This window comes from Prionailurus bengalensis, chromosome C1 (assembly GCF_016509475.1).
Source record: "Prionailurus bengalensis isolate Pbe53 chromosome C1, Fcat_Pben_1.1_paternal_pri, whole genome shotgun sequence".
Classification (NCBI taxonomy): Eukaryota; Metazoa; Chordata; class Mammalia; order Carnivora; family Felidae; genus Prionailurus; species Prionailurus bengalensis.
The window spans coordinates 34,908,988-34,927,065 of record NC_057345.1 but is presented as its reverse complement, the minus strand read 5'-3'; the positions used below and the strand labels follow the sequence as shown (position 1 = coordinate 34,927,065).

Sequence of the window (18,078 nt, the reverse complement as noted above, 5' to 3'; positions counted from 1 at the left end):
ACAGAGACATGAAAGTTCCTGGCACATTCAGATAGTACATTTCAAACTTTCCACAAGAAAGGGGTGATGGTGGAGGGTGGTGTCTAAGGGCAAGCCTGAAATGGCTTGCCACTAGCTTGGAATTTACGTATCTTGTTTTATCTTGAAAAAATTCATGGGAATTTTGCCTTCAACCCACAAATATATTATGTTTGAATATAAAACAATGTTCTCAATTATTTATCAGCTGATAAAACTGATGCTCCAGAAAGATGCACCACATTTATCCAGTACTTTCTCATATCCCATGTGTAACACTAAATAACTCAGGGGTTCTTGTTTCTAATTTGGAAAACAAAGGTATAGAAGATAAAAGGGTGCATTGGAAAAGTAGATCAATGGATTGTGAAGGGTTTTGTTTGTCTGTTATGGATACGGATGATCTAATATGTAAACAACTTGTATTCATACTTCAAGACCCTGCTTAGGCCTTAGACTTCTCTCTTAGGCTCAACCAGTCCTCTCTTTTCCTCAACCACTGTTGTCCTAGCATCCAATGCATTTATCTATCCACTTACCACATTGTGCTGGAATTATTGATTAAGTTTACAGGCACCTCCACTAGACTAAGATCTGCTTAAAAGCAGTTGTTTTGCATAGGACTTAGCACAACAGATACTAGTATCTGTTAGAAGATTGAATTGATTTAAATCTGAGCACAAGATTCAGGAAGCACTACCCGACTTCCCAAGATAAGACAGGTGCTCCTCTATATACTCCCACAGCATTGTGTGCTTACCCTGTCAAAGCTAGTATGAAACTATGAAACTGTATGAACTGTCTGCTTACTTGGTCTAGGCTATAAGCTTCTTGAAGAAGAACTGTTTGCTTACCATTGCATCCCAAATACTTAACAACACAGTAGGTGATTGATGATTATATAGAATGAATGAATGAGTAGCCATTAAAAATTCTCCTGACAGGGGCACCTGGGTGACTCAGTTGGTTAAGCGTCCAACTCTTTTGGACTCTTGATTTCAGCTGAGGTCATGATCTCATGGTTCATGAGTTTGAGCCCCATGGGCTGATGGTGCAGAGCCTACTTAGCCTCTCTCCCTCTCTCTGCCCCTCCCCCCCCCAAATAAAATAAATAAACTTTTAAAAAAATTCTCGACAGGAATGACATGATCAGATCAAGGTTTAGAAAAATAACTTTGGAGGCAATTTTAAATGCAGGCTGGATAGGGATAAGACTGGAGACAAAGATATTAGGAAAAAAATTGAAAAAGAAATAGGACATACTGGTAAAAGACTGTCCTTTCTTAATAAATGTCTTTCTAATTGGCTAATTTGATTAGATGTTTATATGTATTTTACAAGGCTGACCTCTTTAGTCTGTTAGGATTCCCTAAGGGAAGATATTCAGTTACCTCATTTAGGAAGCCTTCCCTGACCCCAACCCCCACCAAGTTGGTGCCTTCATGTACATCTGGAGGTCATTGAGGGCAGTGACTACATCTTATTCATCTTAGTATCTCCAATGTCTAGGACATGCCTGCTCAATAAATGTTTGCTGAATGAATGAACACATAAATTGATCTATTAGTATACTGTACTCAAGCTCTGACCAAGACACAGAGGACCTAATGATCCCTAGTGTGCAGGTTTCTGGATACAGGAAACAGAACAAATAAAACAAGACTAGATACGGAGGTACACCTATTCCACAGGTAACACAGGGTAAATTTCTCTCTCTGACCCCTCCATCCTCATTCTGAAGAATAACTCTCATTGAGTGAAAATCAATAAAAGTCATTTTAAGGGAAGTAGGTTTAGAAAAAGGCTCTGAAGAAGGAGAAAGGAGGAGGGGAACTTCAAGTTCAACCAATTTGGACTTTTTTTTATGAGAACTTGTAAGCTGCAAAAAAACCTTGACAAAATAAAAAGCCTGCTTTTCTACAGTCCCTTTCAAAAAGAACCCCCTCCCAATATACACATACACATACAAACCAATAATCTTTTTGAGATTCCCAGTTTTGTAACCAAAAAATAAAAATTAAATCTACAGCAGAAATAGTAATAAATCCTCCATTTCTCAGATTGACATCATCAAGAAACTTTCTGAAGTAGTTGCAGACAGTTCTCAGAGACATTCAACCAATATCAATGATTAGATTGACCCAGAAATCCCATTTCATCTCATTAGCAACAAAAACTGACTACAAACTATATGGACAAGGTATTAGGAAGAAGTTTTAAAAGATGTCAAGAAAAAAAGGAAAGAAAGAAAGAAAGAAAGAAAGAAAGAAAGAAAGAAAGAAAGAAAGAAAAGAAAGAAAGAAAAAAAGAAAGAAAGAGGAAGAAGGGAAGGAAGGAGCAAAGAAAGAAAGGAAAAAGAAAAAAAAGAACATAAGATGCACTTCCTACTTCCTAAGAAGTTTGTGGAATTGTGGTGTTAAGTCATAACTCTAAGAAAATTCTAAGAAAGGTTAAGTATTCTTAACTACAGTGCAGAAAAGACTCATCAAATGAGTAACACAGGCAAACCGCTGTAGAATTTCAAAGCACTGAGAAACCACCAGGATTTGAGGTGTCCTGAAGTGTTTTGGGAGAAAGTAGGATTTAAGTAGGGCATTAGAGGAGATAGGATTTGAATCTTGATGAATGGGAAATATCACAAGAATAAAGCATGTCGGGGAACATTTTATTCATAACGGCACACGAAGAGTGTCTATAGTGGTAAGAGTTAAAATCTGAGATGGACTTGGGGCACCTGGGTGGCTCAGTCAGTTACGTGTCTGACTTCAGCTCAGGTCATGATCTCACAGTCTGTGGGTTCAAGCCCCGTTTCAGGCTCTGTGCTCAGAGCCTGGAGCTTGCTTCAGATTCTGTGTCTCCCTCTCTCTCTGCCCCTCCCCGACTCATGCTCTGTCTCTGTCTCTCTCAAAAATAAATAAACATTAAAAAAAAATCTGAGATGGACCTACAGCACCATAGTTAAGAACAACTGAAGGCATATTTGGGTATGAATCCTGTTTCTACCACTTAATGGTTGAGTGGCCTTGTCATATTTATCCTCTCTGAAGCTGTTTCCACCATATTAAAATGGAGACAGTATTAATTACACCTACCTCATAAAGTCAGTACAAAAGTAAAATGAAAGTTACTCTCCAGAGTTCTTGACAAATAAGTGCTCAGTAGGTGACAGTTCCATGATCTCCCCTTAGAGTCTGAGTTTGTGGCCTGAAACTTCTAGGGATTGAAAAATTTTTTTAACTAAAAGTATAGAACAAAACAAATCTGTATAGAACAGATAGGCAGCTTTTTACTTTCAATTCATCCAATATAGCAGTGTTTTCCTTCTGAAAGGCGCTCTTTCCAAAAATACTCTTTAAAAAAAAAAAACCAAACTTTTTTTAACATTTATTTATTTTTGAGAGACAGAGACAGAGTGTGAGCAGGAGAGGGGCAGACACAGGTCTGAAGCAGGCTCCAGGCTCTGAGCTGTCAGCACAGAGCCTGATTGTGGGGCTTGAACTCACAGACCGCGAGGTCATGACCTGAGCCGAAGTTGGACGCTTAACCAACTGAGCCACCCAAGCACTCCCCAAAAATACTCTTAATCCCGCTCACCTCCACTATCATCTCCATGCTTTTTTAGACAACAGAATGCTTCTGGATGAAAAGAAGAAACTGTGTGATTTCAGATTTGTGTTACTTGCATTTATTCATTGATTTAATAAATATTTATTGAGTACCTGTTCTTGAAAGATGAAAAGCCATCAAGGGAAACTACTTCACTTCCTACCTCCTACTTGCACCTGTAATTCCCTTTCCTTGTTCTCTCCTGTTGCAGAGAGGGAAGAAGAGCCCCTCCTCCTTTTTTTTTTTTTTAAGTTCATTTATTTATTTTGAGAGAGAGAGAGCATGCACACTGAAGGGGCAGAGAGAGAGGGAGACAGAGAGTCACAAGCAGGGTCTGCACCATCAATGTGCAGCCCAGTGCGGGGTTCGAACTCACCAACCATGAGATCATGACCAGGGCTGAAATTGAGTTGGATGCCTAACCGACTGAGCCACTAAGGCTCCCTGCCCCTCCTCTTTTTAAAGACTGGACTCTCTACCTGTGCTTTGGAGCCCTGGCTTTCACTGGGGGTCTTTGCACTAGTATTGTCTCTTTCCTGTTTCCAACCTCTTCCTCTTTAATGGTTCCTTTCTATTCAACATTTAAACATACTCAAGTATCTCTCATTAAAAGAAAAAAAGGGGGGTGCTGGGTGGCTCAGTTGGTTAAGCATCCGACTTCAGCTCAGGACATGATCGCACAGTTAATGAGTTCAAGCCGCGCATCGGGCTCTGTGCTGACAGTTCAGAGCCTGGAGGCTGCTGTTCTGTGTCTCCCTCTCTCTCTGCCCCCTGCCTTGCTCACATTCTGTCTCTGTCTCTCAAAAAGTGAATAAACATAAAAAAAAAAAAGATAAATCCTCCTTAGTCCTTCATCTACATCCTTTTCCAGCTCTTATGCTCTTTCTCCCTCCCCTCCTTCCCAAACTTGTGGAAAGGGTTACCCACAGACTCTCCCTTTATTTTATTACCTACCTCTTACTCCTCAACCCCATCAAGCTAGAATTTGTGCCTGCCATTCTTCAAAAAACTGCCTCAGTAAGATCATCAATTTTTATTTCTCATTTTACTTGACCATTCCCTGTTTGAAATGCTTTCTTCCTCTAACTTCTGTGATATCACACATTTCTGATTTTCTTCTTTCTTCTCTCGATGTTCCTTTTTGACCATCTTTGACAAATCTTCCTTTGTGTGACCACTGAATGTTTTTCCCATTCTGTTCTAATGCACAGGTCTCTTCCTACTTTGGCTTTTTCCTAAGGTAAATGGATCCATTCCCACAGCTTTATGACCATTGATATACCTGCAACTCACAAATCTATAGCTCCAGACCCACATATCCAACTGCCTACATAAGCCCTCTACCTGAGTGTTTCACTAGCACCTCACTTAGCATCTTCATTCCCACACTTGGTCCTCTGTGTTTCTCAACTCAGTAAATGATAGTATCAGCTGCTTTGAGTGTCATCCCCGACCATTCCTTCTTCACCATTCATTACAAATTAATTACTAATTTTGTCGTTATACTTTCTAGATATTCTGAAAACCATCTTTTTCTCCATTTTTACCATCTCTTATCTAAGCCACTGCAACAGCTCCTTTTAAAAAGGGCAAATCTGTTTATATCACTGTCAATGCTTATATTATGGCTGTCCCAAAGATAAAGTCAAAATCCTTAACATGGTGTCTAAGGTCTTATACGTTCTCACCCCTCCCTGCCTGTGCTTCCACCTTCATTCTATGTGCCCTTCCCCACTTCTATCTCCTCTGCAGACATGCTAGGCTCCCATCAGTGCTTCAATGCATCATACTCTCTCCTCTTCCACACCTTTCTCTTTTCCCCTCTCCTATCAATCTCTACCCTTCACCTAACTACCCCTATTCATCTTTTCAGGTTTCAGCTTACCTGAAAGCAGAGTTGGTTAGTTCTCCCTTTATACATTCATATTATGCCCATTCTTCTCCTTTCTAACATTTCTCACTTTTATACAAGAGGACAGGGGCCATACCCAGCATGCTTATCAATGTATTCCTAGTGCATAGCATAGTGTCTAGCAAATTTAGGTAATAAAATATATATTAGTTCATTCACATAGTAAGTGGCAGGTTGGCTTCACCTTTATTTTCTGCAAAGTCTTCCTTGAATCAGTCAAGCATATTTGATAACTTCCATGTTAATATCACCACTATACCAAGATACTATCTATCTTATTTCTCTTTGTATCCCTAGCACTTCACTTGGTGTCTGGAACAAAGTGCATGCTCAATATAGGCTTACAGATTTGAACTAGCAGGGACACCTGGGTGGCTCAGTTGATTAAGCATCCGACTCTTGGTTTCAGCTCAGGTGATGATCTCACAGTTTCGTGAGTTCGAGCCCCACGTTGGGCTCTGCCTGGGGAGTGCAGAGCCTGCTTGGGATTCTCTCTCTTTCTCTCTCTCTCTCTGCCCCTCCCCCACTCACACTGTCTGTCTCTCTCAGAATAAATAAATAAACTTAAAAAAATTGAACTAATGAACTTTGTCGAGTGGCTGGATATGAGCTCTGAAGGAATATAGAAAGTCAAAGATAAACTCTGAAGTATAGACTAGCTTTTAACAGAAATAGAAAAGTTAGTAAAGGAGGGTGGTTTAGAAAGTAAATACATGCAGTTCTGATAGCAGTAGTGACAGAGGGAAGATTTATACAGGTCAGTAAAGCAATGAAGTCCTGAAATGGCAACATGAAGATAATTCCCAGGGTAGGAAGCAGTCTTCTATAGCCAGGAGAGGGTTAATGTGTTTACACCTATTGTCCTAGTATAATAATTGATGGGGCTGCCCCCTTGTACTCTCAAAAGTGTCCAAGTAAATCAGGGGTGCTTGGCTGGCTTAGTTGGTAGAGCATGCAACTCTCAATCTTGGGGTCTTGAATTCAACCCCCATGTTAAAAAAAAAAGTGTCTAAATAAATTATATGACCAGCCTACCAGAAGACCACATGAATTTGGAGAAGTTAAGTGAGTTAAGGGCAAGAAAATTTAGGACAAGAGCACAGCAAGCAATTAGAATGATTTCAAGTTGCAGATAGTGAAGGAATGTACTGAACTGAATGACATTTTATAAAGAGCTATGAAATGAACCACCTAGCCACTTTTAGATGAGCGATGTCACAAAAACCCTGATTGGTAGGCATTTTCATCCATATTTTATAGACAAAATAATTTAAGCTTAGATTAAATAACCCACTCAAAAAGTTAGCTAAAACATAGCTTAAAAAGTAAGACATAGCACCTTTTTCTCACTCCTGTCCATCTTGGTGGCTACACTTGGTTGGGGCCAGCCTGCACCTAAGGTGGGAAGATGGTGGCTGCAATGAAGATGAAAAAGCTGCTGTAGTCAATCTACTCTGGGCTCCAACTCATTATGAAAAGGGGAAAGTGGGGGCACCTGGGTGGCTCAATCAGTTAAGCCTCCAACTTCAGCTCAGGTCATGATCTCATGGTTCATGAGTTTGAGCCCCCGTGTCGGGCTCTGTGCTGACGACTCAGAACCTGGAGCCTGCTTCAGATTCTGGGTCTCCCTCTCTCTCTGCCCCTCCCTGCCTCAAAAATAAACATTTAAAAAAATTTTTAAAAAAAGAAATAAAGAAAAGGGGAAAGTACCAAGCGGACTTGGAAAATGATCAGACATGGCAAAGCGAAACTGGTCATCCTGACCAACAACTGCCCAGCCTTGAAGAAACCTGAAATAGAGTATTATGTCACGTTAGCCAAAACTGGTGTCTATCACTACAGGGGCAATAGTATTGAATTGGGCGTAGAACGTGGAAAATACTGTGGAGTATGCACACTGGCTATCATTGATCCAGGTGATTCTGATATCATTAGAAGCATGCCAGAACAGACTGGTGAAAAGTAAAACATGCAAAATTTTTCATTAATAAAATTGATCAGAGCTTGTTTAAAAAAAAATAAGTAAAACATAGCTAGAAAGCAAAACTAACTAAATATAAACAAATAATTGAAAAAAGAAATCAAAGGGCGAAATATCTGGAAGTCATGAGAGGTCCCTTCTCTGATACTTTGGAAGCACTCTGAGTAGGAAGGGAGAAATAAGGCATCGATATGATGCCATCCCCATAAGGGAGGGCAACCACTACTATCAAGATCCCTCACTGTAACTTGCAAAATCAGTGCTCGCTATTTTCTGGAGTTGTGAGCTTCACTGAAAGCCACCCTTCGTTTCCCAAGAGAGAAGTAATTCCAGGAAGTAACTTCAATGAAATGGAAAACGGACACTTCTACACTGGGACACACCTGGCTTCAAACAAGCTTGTAGGTGAAGAAAAATCATATATTCCAGGGCAAAGAAAGTTAATCTTGGCTAAAATGAATGTCAGATAAGATAGCATTGCAATGAAAGCAAAAGCAAGAAAGGGATAACCTAAGGAGTGCCTGGAAATTTCTGTTTAGAAGAGAAAATAACTCCGAAAGTCAAATCAAAGCTAAGCAATGGAGTGATGCCATGGAGGCATGTGCAGAAAAGGTAAGACAAAGGAATACAAACATTTCATGAGAATGACTTAAAGGTTCTAAGTTAGAAAAAGAGTTGACAGTTGTGATGATTCCTTCAAAGTGAGTGAAAATTGCATTTTAGCAGTAAATATCCTTCAATCTTTCCCAAGAGCTAAATAAGGTGTTCTTTACTATGTAATAACAGGAGTTTCACTTTTTACTGCCTCTCTCATTGAACGGTGCCTACTAGGCAATTATACTTCAGCTCTGCTGCTTCTTTTCCCTTTCCCCTTTATCCCTGCTTTTGAAGGCTAGAAAGAAATGGATGCAACAGCACATATTCAGTTAGAATTTCACTTCAAGGCCATCAGTTTTAAGAAGCACTTTGCAAAAATGCACTGCATTTAAGAATAGTTTTGGTACATCTGTCTTTCCATGGAATGATTCAGCCCATCGTAAAGAACAAGTACTACAAACCAAGAAACCAAGACTGCTTAGTTGTGGAACTTAGGTAAATGACATACTTTCTCTATTTTTATTTATTTATTTAAGTAATCTCTACACCTGAGGCTCAAACTTACAACACTGAGTCAGCCAGGTGCCCCACCAAGTGAATGGTCTTTTTTTTTTTTTTTTTTTAAGTAATCTCTACGCCCAACATGGGACTCAAACTCACAACCCTGAGACCAAGTCACATGCTTTATGGACTAAGCCAGACAGGTGCCCCTCTCTGATTCTAATAGTCATTTTTTTCTATCAATACTATATGTTTTTTTGGGGGGGGAGGTGACAAATTCTACACAAAAGTAAAATAGGGGGGGCTTCCTGGGTGGCTCAGTTGGTTAAGTGTCCTTCTCTTGATTTTGGCTTAGGTCATGATCTCACAGTTGTAACATTGAGCTCCATGCTGGGAGTGGAGCCTGCTTGGGATTCTCTTTCCTCCTCTTTGTGCCCCTCCCTCCATTTCAAAATAAATAAATGAACATTAAAAAAAAAGTAAGGTAGGTATTGTTAAGGAATGCTTTATTAAGGAATTATTATTATCGTTAAGGAATGCTTATTAAATCCATTTTAAAATCATTATAAAAGCAGGTAAATTATTACACCTTCTTTATTCCTTTCCTCTATTTTTGTAATAACCTAACATTTTATTGAATAAAGACTTATGAAACTTAAGAGTTTGAATAAATTCTGGAAGTCAAGTCAAAGTTGGTATTTAAGAAATAATTCAACTTGGAGTACCTGGCTGGCTCAGTCAGTGGAGCTTGTGACTCTTGATTTTGGAGCTGTGAGTTCGAGTCCCATGTTGGGTATAGAGATTACTTAAAAATAAAATCTTTTTAAATTTATTTTTTTAATGTTCTTATTTATTTTTGAGACATAGAGAACAGGGGAGGGGCAGAGGGAGGGGGAGACAGAGGATCCAAAGTGGGCTCTGTGCTGAGAGCAGAGAGCCCATGTGGCGCTCAAACTCATGAACTGTAAGATCATGACCCAAGCTGAAGTAGGATGCTTAACCAACTGAGCCACCAAGGAGCCCTCAAAATAAAATCTTTTAAGAAAGGAAGGAAAGAAGGAAGGAAGGAAGGAAGGAAGAATTCAACTTGTACAGCCTCTTCTTAACTTACATATTAGTCAATCAATAAGCAAGCAAACATTTGTTCAGTGCTTCCTGTGTATCAGAAATTATGTTAGGCTGTGGGGAGGGAGTGACACAAAGTACTAGATTTCATCAAATCAAAGACAGTTTGGGTTATAAGAAGTATCTCAATTTCTGAGCTGTTAAAACATGGAAAAATATGCATCTAAGAGGTGATTATAAAAAAAACAAAAAATAAAGGGAAGCCTGGGTGGATCATTTGGTTAAGTGTTCAACTCTTGTTGGTAATGACCTTGGGGTTCATGAGAAAAAGCCCCACGTTGGGCTGTCAGCACAGAGCCTGCTTGGGATTCTCTCTCTCTCTGCCCCCTTCCTGCTCATGAGAGCACTCTCTCTCTCTCAAAAATAAATTGGGACGCCTGGGTGGCTCACTTTGGCTCAGGTCATGATCTCATAGCTCGTGAGTTCGAGCCCCACACTGGGTTCTGGGCAGACAGCTCAGAGCCTGGAGCCTGCTTTGGATTCTGTGTCTCAGTCTCTTTTTGCCCCTCCCCCCCTCATGCTCATGCTTGCTCGCTCTCTCTCTCAAAAATAAATCTACATTTTAAAAATTCAAAAAAAACGTTAAAAATAACAAAAATAACTGCTTATATGTGGGTAAAAAACAAAGAGCTTCTGCAGTGAAAAAATAGAATATATCCATAACAGTACCAACAGAGAGTTAGAGATGAAAAAGCATCTCAGAAGTTCAGTGCAACAAGAAGTCACAAGGAGCTGAGGGGGGTGAGGAAGATGTACTGTGTATGACACTGACCTAGTTCTGCTAATGTATTTTCTATCAGTTTTATAAAGGTTGGCAAGAAAATAACAAATTGAAAACTAACATTTATATTTCCTGTCCTTGGATGTGACTTCAAGTTTTGTTAAGACTTCTGAATTCTGTAGTCCTACCAACCTGAAACCATGATCTCTCTTGTGTTGGAAAATTTAACTTACCAACAGTTATGTAAATTACGAATTAAGCAAAGACAAACTTTGCTAAAATAAGAAGGAAACGGGGGAAATGTCCCAAATCATTTAAAATTTGAGCCTGTAATGACAAGTGAAAGTACTTGGAAATAATAGTTTTGGCATCATTTCCATACTCAGAGAGTGAAAATAAAAAATTTGTTCTCCAGTGGAAGTTCTTTAAATGTTTTTTTTTAACGTTTATTTATTTTTGAGAGAGAGGATGCACACGAGGGGGAAGGGCAGAGAAAAAGGGGGACAGAGGATCTGAAATGGGCTCTGTGCTGACAGCAGAGAGCCCAACGCAGGGCTCAAATTCACAAACCATGAAAGCATGTCAAGCGAAGTCAGACACTTAACCTACTTGAGGCACCCAGGCGCCCCTCTCCAGTGGAAGTGCTAAACTGTATCTGCATCTGTAGTTCGAGGCTCGATTCCTGGACTACTACTAAGTCCCTTTTTCCCCACACCCCACCCGGAGCTGTAAGTACCACGACCTCCAAACCCTGATTAAAGAGGATACCAGTTGATGCTGCAATCTAAATTTAATCTTAGGACCACTGTTCCTTCCTCCCCTCAAAGAATCTTGAACTTCATGCTTTTTAGCTCCCACTACTGTCCTCTGCTGCATCTACTGTGACTAATCACACTTCTGCATGAAAACAAATACTTGCAGGACCTTCCAGACCACAGCTGACTTTTATTAAGCCTTTATGTCCACTGTTCTCCAAGAGTCAGCTGTGACGAAACCTGCCAAGCTTCATTCCGATTTTCATAGGTCAAAGCCCCACACACAATTACCTGCTCTCCTCCCAGATTTGTCCTCTACAGAACTGTCATTCCTAAAATGCTCTGTATTTCCCTAAGCCTAATGAAATCCCCTTCTCTCCCTGTGCACACTTTCCAATTGCCCTCTGGAAACCAGCTCCTCAACACACCCAATCATTTCCTTGAATGTTCCTTCCACTTCTGTACTTATTTAAACCTGGCCTTCTCAGGGCGCCTGGATGGCTCAGTTGGTTAAGCAATCCGACTTTGGCTCAGGTCATAACTTCATGGCTTGTGAGTATGAGCCCCGCGTCGGGCTCTGTGCTGACAGCTCAGCAGCCTGGATCCTGCTTCGGATTCTATGTCTCCCTCTCCACTCTGCCCCTCCCCAGCTCACACTCTCTCTCTTTCTCTCAAAAATAAATAAACGTTAAAAAAAAAAAAAGACAATTTAAACCTGGCCTTCTCTAGGCCACTTTCCCTGCTACTCTCTCCAGTGAGGTCTCCTCATATTTTCACACCTATTTAGTATCAGGAGACCAGGATACTCCTCAGTGCTAGTCAGAGTCCACTTCTTCCCCACCCTTTTGTAAAACCCCTGCTATCCTCTCCCTGATTGGTCACTGTAATCTACCTGCCTCCTATATGCGCATTGTTCACAGAAGATACTGGTACTTGGTTACTGTGTTTCTTATACTGCAAGTCCTGCCATCGTCCTAAGTGAGTTTAAAGTCCTCGTGAAAGACCCACCTAATCTCCAATGTTCTTCTCCAAAGCTACTTGACACTTGCCCCCTACAGTCACTACCTGGACCTGGTCATCATCACCTAAAGCTCCTCTACTTTCTCTATTTCTAAAATCACTAATTCTAGGGCTCCTGGGTGGCTCAGTTGGTTGAGCGTCGGACTCCTGATTTTTGGCTTTGTCATGATACCAGCCAGGGTCGTGGGATAGAGCCCTGTGTTGGGCTCCATGCTGAGTGTGGAGGCTACTTAAGATTCTCTCTCTCTCCCTACCTCTATTCCTCTCCCCCACTCATGCATAAAATAAAATAAAATAAAATAAAATAAAATAAAATAAAATAAAATAAAATAAAATAATTCTAATAGTCCACTTTCTGACCACAATCACCTATCTTTCCAACTCACTTATTAAACCAGCCTGACTGCAACTGTCCTTCCCTTTGTTTGAAAAGATTATTGATCACTTCACTTCCTTTCTATTACCCCCTTCCTGTCTTTACTTCTCTGTTTATATAGCTTAGCGGTCATGGTCCATCATTTCACTCGCTCTTAGAATTACCCTGAACTCTCTCCTTGAATACACTCTTTCCTTGTCTTCAAAGACATCACTCTCCCAGTTTCTCTTATTTGTCTGGCAGCCCTTCACAGACATTTTTACTGGCTCCTCCCTCTTCTATTACTAAACCTTTAAATATCAGAGTGTTTCAGGGATCTGTCCTAGGGGATTTTCTCTTTTCATTCAATACCCTTTCCTTAAGTAATCGTAACTCTTCCCATGGGTTCAATTACCATCAGTGTGCATATGCTCCTCAAATTCATACCCGAGTTCAGTTTGTTGTTTGAGCTCCAGATTGATATACCTAACTGCTTACCTGACATCTTCAAATGAATATCTCCAAGGTACCTCCAGCTCAGCGTATTCAAAAGTAAACTCATCACTTTCCCATTAAATATATTCCTTCCAGAAACCTGAGTCACTTTTGACTCCCTCTCTTACATCTCGCCATATTTAAATAATCTCCCCATATTTAAATACGATTTGTTAATTCTATCTCCAAAGTATTTCTCAAAATTTGTCCACTTTTCTCCATCTCTACTGCCACCTCTTTGGTCCAAGTCACTATCATTTTTTGTTCAATAAGTATTTACTTAATATCTACCATGTGCCATGACCTGTAAGTGCTAGAATATACAGCTGCAAAGGAGCCTTTTGCCTGGATCACTTAAATAACTGGTTACATTGAATTCCTTTTCTCCCCTTCTAGTCTATTTTCCACATTGGAAACAATGTTCTTGTTTTGTTTTGTTTAAACGTAAATCTGATGTAAGTCTGATTTTCTCTTCCCGTAAGTGGCCTGAGGTGATCTCTGAAAATGGTTTGCTATTCACTTGACCCAGAAAACCCGACAAAATCATGCAAATTAAGAGGTTCAGATATTCGTGTTCACTTTAAGAATACACGTGAAATTTCCCAGGCCATCAAGGGTATGTATATCTGAAAATGTAACTTTGTAGAAGCAGTGTGTGCCATTTTGTCACCACAAGGGTGGAGTTGGTAGGTGTGGGTGTGACCAGGCCAAACGGTGGGGCTGGACACAGAGTCGGTGGCCCAAAAAGAGTGCTGAATTTTTACTGCATATGCTTAAAAATGCAGAGAGTAATGCTGAACTTAAGAGTTTAGATGTAGATTCTCTAGGCATTAGGCACATCCAGGTGAACAAAGACTCCAAAATGCGGCATAGAACTTACAGGGCTCATGGTCAGATTAATCCATACGTGAGTTCTCCCTGCCACATTGAGATGATCCTTACTGAAAAAGAGCAGATTGTTCCTAAACCAGAAGAGGAAGCTGCACAGAAAAAAAAGATATCCCAGAAGAAACTGAAGAAACAAAAACTTATGGCCCGGGAATAAATTCTGCATAAAATAAATGCAAGTAAAAATAAAAACAAACAAACAAAATGTAAAACTGATTTTGTCATCTCTTGATGAAAGGATTACACTAGATTATGTATGTAAAGGACTTAGGGTCTGGCACATGATAGTTGATAAATGCTAATCAGTGGATATATGTTGAATAATTCAGTAAATGATTTTGGAGTAACTGGCCAGCCATTTAGAAAAAATACAATTTTATCCCAACCTCACTCCTTAGAGCCAAAATATATGGGGAGAATGAAACCATAAAAATACTTGAAGAAAACATGGGAAAATATTTGTATAATCTTAGAGTTGAAGAAAGTCTTTCAAAACATGTCCCAAAAGTTAGAAGCCACAAAGAGAAAATAGTAACCACATACAAATGTAAACATTCTGCATAGCAAGAAAGGCCATACATAAGACCAGAAGACAAATAACAAATAGTGAGAATATTTATAATACTTAATTAAAAAGAGTTAATAACAAATATCTAACTAGCTCCTTTATCAACAAGAAAATATTAAAACACTAGAAACAGGTCAAGCTGCATAAATAGAAAATTCACAGTCTAAGGTCTGCAAGTGTCTAATAGCCTAAAGAAAATAGAAATAAAACAATAAGCTATTAAGTTTTACCTATAGGTTGGCAGAGATTGGAAAAATAGACTACATTCTGTGAAACGGGCACTCACCTGCACTTTTGGTAGAGCATATATTTGAACAATCTTTCTGGAAATAGTTTGGCAATGGGGAACATAATATTAAACATGCTTACCTCTTCATATAGTAATCCCACTTCCAGAAATTTACTTTAAGGATATCACTTAAATGGTTCGAAAAGATCTATGCTGAGAAAGTTCACTGCATACTTTGTAAAATCGAAAATAAATATTTATTGAAACAGCAATGATCTTCTTTGGCCCTGTTCATGATACTGGGGCTACAGAAATTACAACAGAGAGATAAAGTTCCTTTTCTCATGGAGTTTACATTTTGTGGGTTAGAAAGACATTAAACTAATAAACAAGATACCTTCAAATAGTGAAAAATGCTTTGAAAACATAAAACCAGGTGTAAGAATGCAACAAATTAAAAAGAAAAGGTGTTTTAATATATAACAGAAGAAATTTTTCCTGATGTGAAGAGCTATGGAGGACTGAATCTACACATTAAAAGGACATACTATGTTGCAAGAAAAACCAAGAAGGAACAGTTGAAATAAAGATACATCCTGATTAAGTTCTTCAGCTCTCAGGATGAAGAGGGAATTCTTTAGTCATACAGGCAGAAAAAGCAGATCACTTACAAGAAGGAAGAATCAGGCTGGTCTCAGACTTCTCCATGGCAGCATTCGGTGGCTGCAAAGTGTCTAGGGAAATAAAGTGAGCCCAAGCATATAATACCTGGTCAGGTTTTCATTTAGGTAAACAAGCCAACAACACACGTTCTCAAACAAGAACTTGGGGAGTAAATAACATGCAATCCCTTCTTGAAAAAACAACTTGGGGTGAAATCACACTAACCAAGAGATGGATGGAAATGCAGGGGTAAGAGTAAAGCAACATTCAACATCAGAAAAACAATGAGCATACCTCATTTTACTGCACTTCGTTTTACTGCACTTCATAGTTTTTTAAATAAATTGTAGTAACCCCGCATCAAGCAAGTCTATTGCACCATTTTTCCAACAGCATTTGCTCATTTTGTGTGTCAGTGTCACATTTTGGTAGTTCTTGCAATATTTCAAACTTTTTCATTATTATTATATTTGTTATGGTGATCTGTGACCAGTGGTCTTTGATGTTACTTTGTAATCGCTTTGGGGCACCATGAACTGTGCCCATACAAGATGGCAAACTTAATCCATAAATGTTTTATGTGTTCTAACTCTCCACCAATTGGCAGTTACCCTGGTCTCTCTCCCTCTCCTTGGGCCCCTGCTGTTCCCTGAGACACAACAATATTGAAATTAGGCCAGTTAATAACCCTACACTGGCCTCTAAGTGTTTGATCAAAAGGAAGAGCTGCACATCTCTCTTTAAATCAAAAGCTCGAAATTATTAAACATAGTGAGGAAGGCATGTCAAAAGCTGAGACAGACCAAAAGCTAGCCTTCTTAAGCCAAATAGTCAAGTTGAGAATGCAAAGGAAAAGTTCTTGAAGGAAATTAAGAGTGCTACTCCAGTGAGCACATGAATAAGGTGAAAACACCACCTTCAGGTTGGCTCAGACAGAAAACAAAACAGCCTTATTGCTGATATGGGAAAAGTTTGAGTGGTCTGGATAGAAGATCAAACCAGCAACAACACTCCCTTAAGCCAAACCTAATCCAGAGCAAGGCCCCAAGTCTGTTCAATTCTATGAAGGTTGAGAGAGGCAAGGAAGCTACAGAAGAAAAATCGGAAGCTAGTGGAGAGGGGTTCATGAGGTTTGAGGAAAGGATCCATCTTCATAACAAAAAGGTACAAGGTGAAGCAGCAAGTGGCAATGTAGAAGCTGCAGCAAGTTACCCAGAAGATCTGAGATCATTAATGAAGGTAGCTACATGAAAAAACAGATTTTCAACATAAAGCAGCCTTACACTGGAAGAAGATGCCATCTAAAACTTGCATAGCTAGAGAGGAGAAGTCAATGTCTGGCTTCAAATCATCAAAGGACAGGCAGACTCTCTTGTTGGAGGTTAATGCAGCTGGCGATTTGAAGCTGAAGTCAATGCTCATTGACCATTCTGTTTACAACATGGTTCACTGAATATTTTAAGCCCACTATTGAGAACTACTGCTCAGGAAAATAGATTCCTTTCAAAATATTGTTGCTCATTGACAATGCACCTGGTCACCCAAAGCTCTGATGGCAATACACCATGAGATGGATGTTATTTTCTTGCCTACTAACACAGCATCCATTCTGCAGCCTGTGGATCAAGGAGTAATTTCAGCTTTCAAGTCTTATGATTTAAGAAATACATTTTGTAAGGTTATAGATGCCACAGATAGTGATTCCTCTGACAATCTGGGCAAAGTACATTGAAAACCTTCTGGAAAGGATTCACCATTCTAGATGCCATTAAAAACATTTGTGATTCATGAGAAGAGGTTAACAGAAGTTTGGAGGAAGTTGATTCCAGCCCTCATGGATGGCTTTGAGGGGTTCAAGATGTTAGTGGAGGAAGTAACTGCACCTGGGGTAGAAAGAGCAAGAGAAGTAGAATTACACGTGGAACCTCAAATGTGGCTGAATTGCTTCAATCTCATGATAACTCTGGAACAAATGAGGAGTTGCTTCTTAGGGATGAACAAAGAAAGTGGTTTCTTGGGATGGAATCTCCTCCTGGTGAAGATGCTGTTAAGACTATTGAAATGACAACAAAGGATTTAGGATATCACATAAACTGAGTTGATAAAGTTTGGAAGGATTAACTCCAATTTTGAAAGGAGTTTTACTGTGGGTAAAATGTTATCAAGCAGCATTGCATGCTACAGAGAAATCTTGTGTGAAAGGAAGAGTCAATCAATGAGACACACGGCACTGTTGTCTTATTTTAGGAAATTGCTACAGCCAGCCCCGCCTTCAACAACCACCACCCTGACCAGTCAGCTAGCCATCAACATCAAGGCAAAACCCTCCAACAGCAAAAAGATTATGACTCACTGAAAGTTCAGCTGATGGTAACCATTTTTTGGCAATAAAGTATTTTTAAACTAAGGTATGTGGTTTTTTTTTTAGACATAATGTTATCGCACACGTAATAGACTACAGTGTAGTGTAAATGTAACTTTTGTATGCACTGGGAAATCAAAAAATTCATTTGACTGGCTTTATGGCGACATTCGCTTTATTGTGATATTTGCTTTAGTGGGGTGGCCTGGCACCTAACCTGCAATATCTCTAAGGTGTGACTATATAATAGCAATAGTCAGATTTTGATAGAAACTTCCAAGT

At 39.5% G+C, this 18,078-nt stretch overlaps 2 pseudogenes; both read left to right on the top strand.

The window, feature by feature from the left end:
* Positions 1-6,944: 6,944 nt before the first annotated feature.
* On the top strand, positions 6,945-7,552 carry LOC122480405 (annotated as a pseudogene).
* Positions 7,553-13,504: 5,952 nt separating this feature from the next.
* Positions 13,505-14,257, top strand: LOC122480404 (annotated as a pseudogene).
* The last annotated feature ends 3,821 nt before the right edge of the window (positions 14,258-18,078 follow it).